This window comes from Saccopteryx bilineata, chromosome 6 (assembly GCF_036850765.1).
Source record: "Saccopteryx bilineata isolate mSacBil1 chromosome 6, mSacBil1_pri_phased_curated, whole genome shotgun sequence".
Lineage (NCBI taxonomy): Eukaryota > Metazoa > Chordata > Mammalia > Chiroptera > Emballonuridae > Saccopteryx > Saccopteryx bilineata.
In genome coordinates, this window is record NC_089495.1 from 192,255,104 (window position 1) to 192,270,276 (window position 15,173).

At 43.2% G+C, this 15,173-nt stretch overlaps 1 protein-coding gene across 2 annotated transcripts in view; it reads left to right on the forward strand.

Moving 5' to 3' along the window:
• The window catches only part of KCNB1 (potassium voltage-gated channel subfamily B member 1), a 97,378-nt gene that overhangs the window by 71,138 nt on the left and 11,067 nt on the right, over positions 1-15,173 (forward strand). The gene's annotated exons all lie outside the window — the stretch shown is intronic.

Consider the following 15,173-nt stretch of genomic DNA (forward strand, 5'->3'; position numbering starts at 1 on the left):
AGAAGAAGAAAAAGAACAAGGGATAGAGACTTTGTTCAATCATATCATAGCTGAAAACTTCCCTAAATTAATGCAAGAGAAACTCTCACAAATCCAAGAAGCACAGAGGACTCCATTAAAGAGAAACCCAAAGAAACCTACACCAAGACACATCATAATTAAAATACCAAAGCTAAGCGATAAAGAGAAAATATTAAAAGCTGCAAGAGAAAAAAAAGTTATCACCTACAAAGGAGCCCCCATAAGGATGACATCTGACTTCTCAACAGAAACACTTGAGGCCAGAAGGGAATGGCAAGAAATATTCAAAGTAATGCAGAACAAGAACCTACAACCAAGACTACTTTATCCAGCAAGGCTATCGTTTAAAATTGAAGGAGAAATAAAAAGCTTCCCAGACAAAGAACAACTCAAGGAATTCATTACAACCAAACCAATGCTGCAGGAAATATTAAGGGGCCTGGTGTAAACAGATAAAGTGGGAAAAGAATACAGAAAAAAAAAAAAAGAAAAAGGAATACACCTTTAAAGAAGAAAATGGCAATAAACAACTACATATCAATAATAACCTTAAATGTAAATGGATTAAATGATCCAATCAAAAGACATAGGGTAGCTGCGTGGATAAGAAAACAGGACCCATACATATGTTGTCTACAAGAGACACACCTTAGAACAAAAGACACACACAGATTGAAGGTAAAAGGATGGAAAAAAATGTTTCATGCAAATGGAAATGAAAAAAAAGCTGGGGTAGCAATACTTATATCAGACAAATTGGACTTTAAAACAAAGGATATAGTAAGAGATAAAGAAGGCCACTACATAATGATAAAGGGAGTAATCCAACAGGAAGATATAACTATTATAAATATCTATGCACCTAATATAGGAGCACCCAAATATATAAAACAGACTTTGATGGATTTAAAGGGCGAGATCAACAGCAATACTATAATAGTAGGGGATTTCAATACCCCACTAACATCACTAGATAGATCCTCAAGAAAGAAAATTAACAAAGAAACAGCAGACTTATTGGAAACACTAGATCAACTCGATTTAATAGATATCTTCAGAACCTTTCACCCTAAAGCAGCAGAATATACATTCTTTTCAAGTGCTCATGGTACATTCTCTAGGATAGACCACATGTTAGGGCACAAAAGTGCTCTCAACAAATTTAAGAAGACTGAAATCATATCAAGCACTTTCTCCGATCACAACGGCATGAAACTAGAAATGAATCACAGCAGAAAAGCTCAAAAATTCTCAAACACATGGAAACTAAATAGCAGGGTGTTAAATAATGAATGGATTAAGAATGAGATCAAAGAAGAAATAAAGAAATTCCTAGAAATGAATGACAATGAGCATACAACAACTCAAAATTTATGGGACACAGCGAAAGCAGTGCTGAGAGGGAAGTTCATAGCACTACAGGCACACTTTCAGAAGCTAGAAAAAGCTCAAATAAACAACTTAACCCTGCATCTAAAAGAATTAGAAAAAGAACAGCAAGTAAAGCCCAAATGTAGTAGAAGGAAGGAAATAATAAAGATCAGAGCAGAAATAAATGACATAGAGGCTAAAGAAACAATACAGAGGATCAATGAAACTAGGAGCTGGTTCTTTGAAAAGGTAAACAAGATTGATGCACCTTTAAGTAGACTCACCAAGAAAAAGAGAGAGAGGACTCAAATAAATAAAATTAGAAATGAGAGAGGAGAAATAACAACTGACACAACAGAAATACAAAATATTGTAAGAAAATACTATGAAGAACTGTATGCCAAAAAACTAGACAACCTAGATGAAATGGACAAATTCCTTGAAACATACAATCTTCCAAAAATCAATCTGGAAGAATCAGAAAACTTAAACAGACCAATTACACCAAAGGAGATCGAAACAGTTATCAAAAAACTCCCAACAAAGCAAAGTCCGGGGCCCGATGGCTTCACAACGGAATTCTACCAAATATTCAAAGAAGAACTAACTCCTATCCTTCTCAAACTATTTCAAAAAATTCAAGAGGAAGGAAGACTTCCAAACTCCTTTTATGAGGCGAGCATAATTCTGATTCCAAAACCAGGCAAAGACCACACAAAGAAAGAAAATTATAGGCCAATATCTCTGATGAATATAGATGCTAAAATCCTCAACAAAATATTAGCAAACCGGATCCAACAATATATGGAAAAAATCATACACCATGATCAAGTGGGATTTATTCTGGGGAGGCAAGGCTGGTACAATATTCGTAAATCAATCAATGTGATTCATCACATAAACAAAAAGAAGGAGAAAAACCATATGATAATTTCAATAGATCCAGAAAAAGCATTTGATAAAATCCAGCACCCATTCATGATCAAAACTCTCAGCAAAGTGGGAATACAGGGAACATACCTCAACATGATAAAAGCCATCTATGAGAAACCCACAGCCAACATCATACTCAATGGGCAAAAATTAAAAGCAATACCCTTAAGATCAGGAACAAGGCAGGGGTGCCCCCTTTCACCACTCTTATTTAACATAGTCCTGGAAGTCCTAGCCACAGCAATCAGACAAGAAGAAGAAATAAAAGGCATTCAAGTTGGAAAAGAAGAAGTAAAACTATCATTATTTGCAGATGATATGATATTGTATATAGAAAACCCTAAAGTCTCAGTCAAAAAACTACTGGACCTGATAAATAAATTCAGCAAAGTGGCAGGATATAAAATCAATACTCAGAAATCAGAAGCATTTTTATACACCAACAATGAACAGTCAGAAAGAGAAATTAAGGAAACAATCCCCTTCACAATTACAACCAAAAAAATAAAGTACCTAGGAGTAAACTTAACCAAGGAGACTAAAGACTTGTACTCGGAAAATTACAAAACATTGATAAAAGAAATCAAGGAAGATACTAACAAGTGGAAGTATATACCGTGCTCATGGTTAGGAAGAATAAACATCATTAAAATGTCTATATTACCCAAAGCAATTTATAAATTCAATGCAATACCAATTAAAATACCAATGACATACTTCAAAGATATAGAACACATATTCCAAAAATTTATATGGAACCAAAAAAGGACACGAATAGCCTCAGCAATCTTAAAAAAGAAGAATAAAGTGGGAGGTATCACACTTCCTGATATCAAGTTATACTACAAGGCCATTGTACTCAAAACAGCCTGGTACTGGCATAAGAACAGGCATATAGATCAATGGAATAGAACAGAGAACCCAGAAATAAACCCACAGTTCTATGGACAACTGATATTTGACAAAGGAGGTAAGGAAATACAATGGAGTAAAGACAGCCTCTTTAACAAATGGTGTTGGGAAAATTGGACAGCTACCTGCAAAAAAATGAAACTAGATCACCAGCTTACACCACTCACAAAAATAAACTCAAAATGGATAAAAGACTTGAATGTAGGCCGTGAAACCATAAGCATCTTAGAAGAAAATATAGGCAGTAAGCTCTCCGACATCTCTCGGAGCAATATATTTGCTGATTTATATCCACGGGGAAGTGAAATAAAAGACAGGATAAACAAATGGGACTATATCAAACTAAAAAGCTTTTGCACAGCTAAAGACAATAAGAACAGAATAAAAAGACAAACTACACAATGGGAGAACATATTTGACAATACGTCTGATAAGGGGTTAATAACCAAAATTTATAAAGAACTTGTAAAACTCAACACCAGGAAGACAAACAACCCAATCCAAAAATGGGCAAAAGAGATGAATAGACACTTCTCCAAAGAGGACATACAGATGGCCAATAGGCATATGAAAAAATGCTCAACATCACTAATCATTAGAGAAATGCAAATTAAAACCACAATGAGATATCACCTTACACCAGTCAGAATGGCGCTTATGAACAAAACAACACAGAATAAGTGCTGGCGAGGATGTGGAGAAAAGGGGACCCTCCTGCACTGCTGGTGGGAATGCAGACTGGTGCAGCCACTGTGGAAAACAGTATGGAGATTCCTCAAAAAACTGAAAATCGAACCGCCTTTTGACCCAGCTATCCCACTTTTAGGAATATACCCCAAGGACACCATAGAACAGCTCGAAAAGGAGAAATGCACCCACATGTTTGTGGCAGCATTGTTCACAATAGCGAAGATCTGGAAACAGCCCAAGTGTCCGTCAGAGGACGAGTGGATTAAAAAACTTTGGTACATATATACTATGGAATACTACTCAGCCATAAGAAATGATGACATCGGATCATTTACAATAACATGGATGGACCTTGACAACATTATACGGAGTGAAATAAGTAAATCAGAAAAAAAACTGAGATGAATCCATACATAGAAGGGACATAAAAATGAGACTCAGAGACATGAACAAGAATGTGATGGCAACAGGGGCGGGGGGGTTGGGGGAGGAGGGAGGGGGTGAAGAAGGAGAAAGGGGTTAGGGGAGGGGAGGGGCACAAAGAAAACCAGATAGAAGGTGACAGAAGACAATTTAACTTTGCGGGAGGGGTATACAGCACAATCAAATGTCAAAATAATCTAGAGATATTTTCTCTCAACATATGTACCCTGATTTATCAATGTCACTGCATTAAATTTAATAAAAAATATTAATATTAAAAATATATATATAAAACATTCTCATGTATTACAATCCATTCATTTCCTACTGCTCATGTTCACGGTTGCAGGTGGCTGGAGCCAATCACAGCTGTCCTCCGGGACAACACCAAATTTTTATTGGATGATGCATAAGGTACACGGGTCGTTGTATGGCTCTCATGGACTTACATTTTAAAATATGTGGCGTTCATGGCTCTCTCAGTCAAAAAGGTTCCTGACCCCTGCTATATGTAGAACTCAAGGCCCAAAAGCTGAAGAGCTCCCAAACTCTGCACTGAGAGCTTCTACCTTTGATTTCTTTTTCCAGTCCTGCCCATTTCATAATGAGGGAAACCAGAACTCAAAGAGGTTAGGAAATGGACCAGATTTCACCCAGCTGGCAAGACTCAAGATTGCAACCCAGCTCTGTCTAATATCAGTTTGCAGGCTGAACCTTTACTCTCTGTCCAGCTTCAGTATGAAGGCGCTTTGAAAAGTTCACATGGCCCTGGCTGGCTAGCTCAGTTGGTTAGAGTGTCATCCCAATAAGCCAAGGTTGCAGGTTTGATCCCCAGCCAGGGCACATAGGAGAATCAGCCACTGAGTGCATAAATAAGTAGAACAACAAATCAATGTCTCTCTCTCTTCCTTTCTTCCTCTCTTCCTCTCTCTCTCTCAAATCATTTTTTTTTAAAGTTCAGATGACTATAGGACCCTTGGCAATACTGAAACCATTATTTGTGCAAGCTCCTATAAGCATAAGAGTCTCTAAGAAGTGCTGGGACTTTGGACCCTTCCCTGGAAACCTCGACTTGCAACCCCTACCCTCAGATGACATTTTTTTGGAGGGAGTGGGATCCTCTAAGAATTTTGTTCAGGCGCTGACATCCTGGCTACTGATTTACTTTATTGACCAGCTCTTAAGCTTTGGTTTCCACTCCTGCTGGACCCCAGCACAGTTTGGAGGGTTCCAGATGGAATCTGGAATCCGACCAGCAGCATGGAGCTCAGAGCAGGCCCCACTTAGTACGTCTCTTCCAGTTCTCCATTCTGCCCTCCTTAGTTTGTGGAGGAAGAGAACTGGCATTTACTGAGGACCTATTAGATGCCAGGTACCTTCTACGTTATATCTCAGTTTGATCCAGCTGCTTCCTGGCTGTGTGATCCTGGGCAAGTCACTTTACCTCTATGAGTTTTAGTTCTCTCACCTGTAAAATAAAGGTGAGAATTTTCTTAACCAGCTCACTTTTTATTTGCGGGGTCAAATAGGCCTAATCAAAAAAGGTCACTGATCGGTTTCATGTTGTTGGCGGAAAGGAAGAAAGAGTATGGAGAACTCACACCTACTCTTAAATGCCTCAGCCCTAAAGTGATATATACAACACCCCTTCGCACAGCCCACTGGCTACAGTGGGTGCGACAGTTCTCTACACAGAGGAAGTCGATTTCTCTGCTGTGCCCAGGAAGAAGACAAGAACCAGATAGGAGTAAGTGCTAGAAGGCTCTTCCACACCAAGCGAACGTGCACAGCATCAATGCAGGCAAAGATGTGAGAGTTCCCTTGCCAACCCAGCAGGCTGAGGCAGCCCCACTTTCCTCGGGCCCTTCTGCTTCCCCTGGGAAGTCTGACACAGAGTGAGCGGTGAGCCATGTTGATGCCTGGACTAAATGCCACTAACACTTGATTTCTTTTTTTATGTTAAAAAGTAGAAATGCCAGTTATTTCTTGCTTTTCTTTTTGTCTGCCTCAAATGCTTTTTTTTTTTTCCTTTCTTTTTTTTTTTTTTTTTTTTTTTTACAGAGGCAGAGATAGACAGGGACAGACAGACAGGAACGGAGAGAGATGAGAAGCATCAATCATTAGTTTTTCGTTGCACGTTGCGACTTCTTAGTTGTTCATTGATTGCTTTCTCATATGTGCCTTGGCCGCGGGCCTTCAGCAGACTGAGTAACCCCTTGCTGGAGCCAGCGACCTTGGGTCCAAGCTGGTGAGCTTTTTGCTCAAACCAGATGAGCCCACGCTCAAGCTGGCAACCTCGGGGTCTTGAACCTGGGTCCTTCCACATCCCAGTCCAATGATCTATCCACTGTGCCACCACCTGGTCAGGCTCAAATGCTTTTTATTTTGTATAACTATCCCAATTTTTTATTATGTTTATTTTATTTTATCATGTTAAGAACACAACACGAGATCTGCCCTTTTAACAAAATGTTCAGTGTACAGTGCAGTACTACTGACTGTAGGTACAATGTTGTCCACCAGATCTCTAGAACTTGTTTATTAAATGCCAGTAATTTGCCTGACCTGTGGTGGCGCAGTGGATAAAGCGTTGACCTGGAAATGCTGAGGTCGCCGGTTCGAAACCCTGGGTTTGCCTGGTCAAGGCACATATGGGAGTTGATGCTTCCAGCTCCTCCCCCTTCTCTCTCTCTCTGTCTCTCTCTCCTCTCTCTCCCTCTCTGTCTCTCTCTCCTCTTTAAAAATGAATAAATAAAATAAAAAAATTAAAAATAAAATAAAATAAAATAAAAAATAAATGCCAGTAATTTCTCTCTGCTCCCCCATGCTTCATAGGTGCACACAACCACGGTGGGGACCATCTCCTTAGCCTGTTATGAAGCGTGTTAGAGGTTTCGAAGCTCTGTTGATCGCAGATCTCACTGCCAGGGGAGGGAATGACAGATATCACTTCTGGGTGCATGGAATTGTGAATTATTCATGCTGTCCCTTCCCCTGCCGTGGGAAGGGTGAAGGCCACATACTGAGATGATAGACCCACTGCATCCCTGAGTCACCACTTGGAAGGGAATTGTGCTGGAGACCCAACAGAGTCTCAAGTGAATGTTTCATGAGAAAGACCAGAGATGTGAGATACTTATCTAAAGATGCCCAGACAGAATTAAAAAGTAGGTCTCTCAACCACCCACATATCCATTTCACCTCAATATGAATCTCTAGTGAGATAAAAATCTTACATGAGAAACATCATTGTTAGGTCACTCAAATGCCTCTTTCTAAATTATGTTGGACATTAGCCAGCAAGTCTGGCTATTGTCAGGGGTGACCATTCACAGAATCATTATTCTGATGTTAGCCAGAGTAGTACCCAATCCCAGCATCCAGACTAACATATTTAGCTCCCTTTAGCAACACTAGCCATGTTAGCCAAGCTCACAGAGATTTACCTTCTCCACTCCCCATCCTGCCAGACTCAGCATAACTCATGGATACTCTCCTTGCCTATCATTTCCTATGCTCATTTTTTTTTGTTTCAATACACTGCTCACTGCAACAGGGATGGACCCATGCCATTCATCGCTGTTAAGACTGCCAGTCCCTTCCTCAGCTTCTCAGGCTCTTGGCAAATATAGGGAATTGGTGATCACTCAGGAAGGAAGGGCATTGCCCACCCCCATTTCTCCCTATTACCTCCTTCTTCTGCAGGGACCAGAATCAAGTTCCCCACCATCACCAGAGAGAGGCATTGTCCTCAGATGGGCAAAAGGTTACAACATCACCAGCTCCCAGAATTTCTGCCTTTTTTTTTTTTTTTAACAGAGACAGAGAGAGAGTCAGAGAGAGGGATAGATGGGGACAGACAGACAGGAACAGAGAGAGATGAGAAGCATCAATCATTAGTTTTTCGTTGCAACACCTTAGTTGTCTCATATGTACCTTGACCGTGGGCCTTCAGCAGACTGAATAACCCCTTGCTCCAGCCAGTGACCTTGAGTCCAAGCTGGTGAGCTTTACTCAAACCAGATGAGCAACCTCAGGGTCTCGAACCTGGGTCAAACTGGCGACCTCGGGGTCTCGAACCTGGGTCCTCCGCATCCCAGTCCAGTCCGACACTCTATCCACTGTGCCACCGCCTGGTCAGGCCAGAATTCCTGCTTTGACAAGGCTCATGGGAACTAAGCTGACCTGTTAGGAAGGGCTCGGCCAAGCCAGAGCTTGTTCGGAAGAGTCGGGTCACCTCAGGGAGATGAGTGTGGCAAGTATGAATCCTAGGTTCCTGTCTTAGGCAAATAGATACAGATCTTGTCTGGAAAGTTCTTCATATACTGTAGCAGATCACTAAATGGTTACTGTTTTCAGAGTTGCACCAGTCCGGGACTGCAAACCCAGTGCCTACAGAGACCTGGCCGATAATGAAAAGAGAGAAGTGGCCTGTGGCAAATTAGGGAGCAAAGGCCAGGGTGGCTGGCTCTTCAGCTCCAGCCAATGGCTGCCATCGGGAGTGCAGGTTGAATGGAGACACATAATCTGATTTTCCAAGGGAATCTGAAAATCTGGCTTTTTTATGTGAAATCTCCCAAGTTTGAAACTTGGGCAAACAAGTAAAAATAAGCTTCTCAAGCTTCTCAAGGCTTCTTGGTGTATAATGCCTGGGACACCCCGCAATGCCACCGCACCTCCCTCCACCTTTGTAACTTGGTTGCCCTCTCAGAATGAAGACCACTGTTGCCTGGCTCTGCCCCCAGGCCTGTCTTCATCCTGTTGTCCAAGCACACAGACCCTGCTGGATTCTTGTCCCTTTGTGCCCAATTCTGCATCAACCTCTTATTGGTGGCCCCATCCGCAGGGCAGGGAGGAAACCGTCAGCCTGCTCCCAATCCCCTTAAATCGGATCTGTGCCAGTGACCCTTATAATTAAAACTCCCTGGCTGTAATCCCCCCCTTAAAGCTGGAGGAAGCGGAAGCACCATAAAAGGAGAGAAAGGTTTGATGGTCAAGAGCCTCTTCCGCCTATGTCCTTGAAACTGTGGGGAGATCCACAGACCTGAGATGGAATCCTGAATCTACCATTTGCAAGTTCTGTGGTCCTGGAAAAGTAACTTCGTTCTCTGAGCCTCCATTTCATTCACCTGCTTGTTCATTCATTTATCAACTATTTAGGGAGCATCTACTCAGCGTGAAGCACTGTTTGAGGAGCTGGGGATATAGCAGCTGGGCCCTCATGGAGCTGAAAGTCTATTGTGGGACACAGGAGAAAATTTCAACTCAGCAAGATCAGTGGGATGATGGGAGAAACTCAGGCTGTGGGCGTCCAGAGGATGGGTGTACCCAACCTGAAGCTGGGGCACAGAGAGCTCCCTGGAGCAAATGGCCTCTGAGCTGAGGCCTGAACAGGGGGTACGATCACCCAGGAGAAGTGGGGGAGGAAGGGCATTCCAGGCAGAGGGAACCGCATGGGCAAGGACCTGGGGGGTGGGCAACTTTGATGGTGTGGCTTGGGAAATATAAGTGGTTTTGCTGGCATTCATTATGAAATATGTAGTGGGAGATGCAGGAAATGGTCTGGAGAGAGAGAAGAAAGATGGTCTTAATATAAAATCCAAATCTCTTTATCATGCCTCATCAGGCCCTCCTGCCTCTCCGACCTCATCTCCTCCTACTTCCCCCTTTGCTCACTCAGACCTCACACTGAGCACCTTTCTGTCCTCAATAGGCCCGCATCAGGGCCTAGGCCCATGCTGGGCCTTCTGCCTGACATGTTTAAATCTTTGAACTCCTCATCCTCATCCTCAAATCTCAGCAACCAGGGCACCTCCTGAGAGAGGCCTGCCCTGACCACCCTGCCTCATGTGGACACCCCCAGTGCTTCTTTACTGATCCCTCTGGCGTGTTTTTCTCAGTAACGTGCAACACATAACACTATCTGACTTCACTTTGCTCCTTTATTGGTTTATGGGGGTTTTTTTGGTCTGCCTTTCCCTACCAGCTTCTTGCGACCCAGGAAACTGTCTTTCTTATTCATGCTGCATCCCTAGCAACTAGCATCACATTTAGTAAGCACTCTGTTAGAGTAACATATGCCAACTAAATGCAAAGGAGTCCGAACTTCCTCCGATAGTGCAGGGAGCCACGGCAGGGTTTAGAGCAGGGCTGTGGCTTGCTCGGGTTTCTGCTTCCCTCCTGTGACCTATCAGTGTAGTTATGAGGGTGAAAAGCAATGGAATACCCTTTATGGAAATCACATTTTTATGGCTTTTGTGCAGCTTCTTTACATAGTATACAATCCACCCATTTCCAGTGTGCAAGTTAATGATTTTTCAGTAAGCTTGCCGGGTTGTACAATCTATCACCCTCCACCAGTTTTAGGACATTTTCGTCATCTCGATGAGATCCCACATGCCCGTTCACTGTTAATCTTGTCCCCACCATGGCAACCACTTTCTATCTCTATAGATCTGCTTTATCTGCACATTTTATAGAATGGAATCATACAGTATGCGGCCTTTTGTGTCTGGCTTCTTTCGCTTAGATAATGTTTTCAAGATTCATCCATATTAGAGTACATATCAATACTTCATTCCTTTTTATGGATGAATATACTCCGTTGTATGGTACGGAAATAGCACAGTTCATTTTTCTAATCCTCGGTTGATAGACATCTGGGTTGATTCTACTTTTTGTCCATTGTGAAGAATGCCGCCATGAATATACATGTTACGTGTGAAAAGTAATTTGCAACCCTTAGACACTAGATCTCAGCTTGCCAGAGCTTCAAGTGTCACAGTACAGACTTGACCCCTGTGGGCTGTGTGACCATGAACGAGTCGCTTCCCTTTTCCCATCTTGCGGAGATGAGCCTGGGCCCTTGACTGCATGGAAAATCCACATTCCTGGAAGAGCAGGCCAATATGCAGAGGAAGTGATAAACAGCCTGTGTTGATTGCTGGAGCCAAAGGTGGACTTCCCTGTAATCAACCCCCAGAGCTGACAGGATGAAGAGGGCCTGGCTTCTCCCAGAACTCCAAAGCCCGCTCACATATTTGGTGCAGACAAGTGGGCTCCAGGATCCAAAGCCTCCTTGCAGAGCAGGAATTTAGGGATAGCCTCCAAGTCCCTGGTCCTGGCTCCTACCTCTGCTACCCAAGTTCCTGGAGTCCTGCCTGAAGCTGATTGGGCTCAGATCCCAAGGAAACAAGGCTGGAAATGCAGAGGCCCAGGCAGAGGCCTGAGCTGAGACCAAGAGGACTTGGGGTGCTAGCTGGTTCCCCACTGTTGAGACCCATCTCAGAGTTGCGACAAACACTGTTCATTTGGGTTCAAGGCTGTCTGTAGGATGTCTGCTGCTTTAGCCAGACTCTGGAAGCCCCAGACCTAGTCCTTAATCCTGGAACTCCAAAAGCAACCTGTCTGGGGCCAGAGGTGGGGATAACAATAAATTACATGATTAATAATTTAATATCATAATATATATTAAGTGACTGTTATGTATTAAGTGCTCAGTTACTTTCCTCTTCATTTTAGAGATAAGGAAATGGAGGCTCAGAGAGGGGAAGTGACTTGTCCAAGGCCACACAGTCAGAGAATATTAGTGCCAGGACTCAAACTCAAATCCTAAGAGAGCTTATACATAAGTGTAAGCCTATGAAGTACTAAAATCCAAAAGCTTTATGAGCTCATCAAATTCTTACTGCAGCCCTGCAGTGACATATGCCTCCACCTTACATATGAGGAAACTGAGGCACAGAGGGTTTAACTCACATTTGGAAGTCTTCCAGCCAGGAAGTGTGGCCCTGAGTGTAGTGGGTCTCAGAACAATCTTGAGGGCAGGGCCAGGAGGAGTGGGTCAGGGAAGCTCAGGCTGTATCACTGCACATTCTATTTGATGCAGGAAGGGGGCCTGGTGTGCTCTGACCCTCCCAACCCAACCCTAAAAAGTAGGTGCCCACCTCCAGGAACCAGCAGGGCCTCTGCCCCCCTTTTCTTCTGCTGAAAGGAAGGGAAGAGGGAGGGCACATGCTCAGGCACAAAGAGGGTGTCTGCCTTAGAATAACAGCCCTGTCTGATCATGCGATGGCTCAGTGGATGGAGCATCAGACTGGGATATGAAGGACCCAGGTTCAAAACCCCGAGGTCGCCAGCTTGAGCACAGGCTCACCAGCTTGAGCACGGGTCGATGGCTTGAGTGTGGAATCATAGACATAACCCCGTGATCACTGACTTGAGCCCAAAGGTCTCTGGCTTGAACAGGGGGTCACTCAGTCTGCTGTAGCCCCCCAGTCAAGGCACATATGAGAAAGCAATCGATAAACAACTAAGGAGCCGCAACAAAGAGTTGATGCTTCTCAGCTCTCTCTCTTCCTGTCTGTCTGTCCCTATCTATCCCTCTCTCTGACTCTCTCTGTCTCTCTCTCTCTCTCACACACACACACACAATCAAAAAGAAAAAATAACAGCCCTAAGGACTTTATAATAGCTGGGTGCATAATTCATGGGTCTGTTGGCAAACATCAATTATGTGGGCTTTCTCTGGAGTTGACTGGTGTTAGAAACTGGAGCAGGCTTCCCCCAGAAGCCTCTGGGGGAAATGGGACCTCCCAGCTCTTAAAGGAACAGACTCTCCAAGGATCTTCTTCCTCTCTTGCAGGCTCCCTCCTGGCTGGAGTTAGAGGCTACAGCAGCGACCTTGGGGCTCAGCCCAAGGCCCTGACTGGCTGCCCTGTAAGATCAGACCCACTCTGTGCCTAGCTAGCCCTGAGCTAGTAGCTATACAAGCACAACCTCCTTTCCCCCAATCTACACTGATGAGGGGGCTGACTATCGTTATATCACAGGGTTTCTCAACCTTGGCACTATTGACATTTGAAGCTACATCCTTCTTCATTGAAGGGCTGTCCTGTGCATTCTAGGACATTTACAGCATCCCTGGCCTCCACTTACTAGCTGTCTCTTCCCCAAGTTGTGACCACCAAAAATTTCTGCAAAATTTGCTAGATGTCTCCTGGGCTGTAAGATCATCCCCAGTTAAGAACCACTGGTATACCCCCCCATTTTACAAATAAGGAAACTAAGGCAAGGAAATTTTCAATGTCCACGGCTACTCAGCCAATAAATGGCAAAGCTGGATTCCAAGTCCGGGGTCCACACTCCTAACCTTGATGCAGGAGTTCCCAAAGTGTGCTTCTAAAATGTTTTATTCCAACGATCACATGTTTCTTTTGATGAATATTTAATACATATATCCCTAGCATGCAAAAGCAGAAGTTCTTTTCTTAGGATGAGGCTAAAATAAAACAAAGAAGGTAAGTGGGTTCTCTTTTTGTTGTTGTTGTTTTATTATTCAGGAAAGGGTTATACGAGCATCAAAAGAACACATACAGCCTGACCAGGCGGTGGTGCAGTGGATGGAGTGTCGACCTGGAAACACTGAGGTCGCCGGTTTGAAACTCTGGGCTTGCCTGGTCGAGGCACATATGGGAATTGATGCTTCCTGCTCCTATCCCTTCTCTCTCTCTCTCCTCTCTAAAATGAATAAATAAAAAATATTAAAACAAACAAGCAAAAAAAGAACACATACAATCTGATGTCAAAACTGAACAAAATGAAACGATAACTTGTCTGGGCATGTATACGTTTGTATTAAACATTATACAGAAAAGCAAAGGGATGAGAAAAGATTCTGATTATCTCCAGGGTGGAGGACATAGGAAGCTTTGATGTAATTGTTACGTGCTCTGTTTCTTAACTTGGGTGGTGGCTTCATAAGTGTTTATTTGATTATGATTCATAAATATATATAAATTAGATCTACTTTTGCAAGTATCAGATATTCCATTTTATCAAGTGATTACAGAATTTTTCTCATTCAATCAGTTTAAATCAAGAAAGTAAAACTTGAGTTTTTTCAAAAGACACTACTATAGCTAAAAAAAAAAAAAAAAGAGAGAGAGATCAAATTGGTAGCACACCTGAGATTGGGGAAACACTATATCACGAGGTACTCCCTGTCCTATTCTGAGCTGGCCTAGCAAGACACCAGAGCTCTCTTGCTCTCTGCAGTACCCCAGTGCCTCATGTCTAGTAGATGATCAATAAATAATTGACACATTGAAAACTGAATGCTGGTCCTGGCCCTTCCACTTGTACCTCTGGTCTATAGCTTTTATCTGATTTCTAACACAGCCTAAAGAGCTCATGCTCTGGGGTCATCCTGACCCAAGTGGACACCCTGGCTCTGCCACTTACTACCTTTAGACACCTAATGTTCCTCACCTATTCTGTGCAGATAGAATACTTACTGGCAATTTTGTAAGAATGAAATAAAATATTGCATTGGGAGTGCTAAGCACATACAATGAGCACCCAGTAAAGAGTAAGTATTATTATCATGGAAGCAGTCCCCACCACACAATAGGGATGAACCAGCAAACTGTGGCCCACAAGTCAAATTCATTCCACTGCCTCTTTTTGTCAATAGTTTGAAACACATCTACATGCATTCATTTATGTTCTCTCTAAGGTCACCTCTATGCCACAACTGCAAAGTTAAGTAGTTGCAACAAAGCTTTCACGGACTTCACTAAAAATATTAACCATCTGGCCCTTCATAGAAAAAATTTGACGGCCCTGGCCGGTTGGCTCAGCGGTAGAGCGTCGGCCTGGTGTGCGGGGGACCTGGGTTTGATTCCCGGCCAGGGCACATAGGAGAAGCGCCCATTTGCTTCTCCACCCGCCCCCCTTCCTCTCTGTCTCTCTCTTCCCCTCCCGCAGCCAAGGCTCCATTGGAGCAAAGATGGCCCGGGCACTGGGGATGGCTCCTTGGCCTT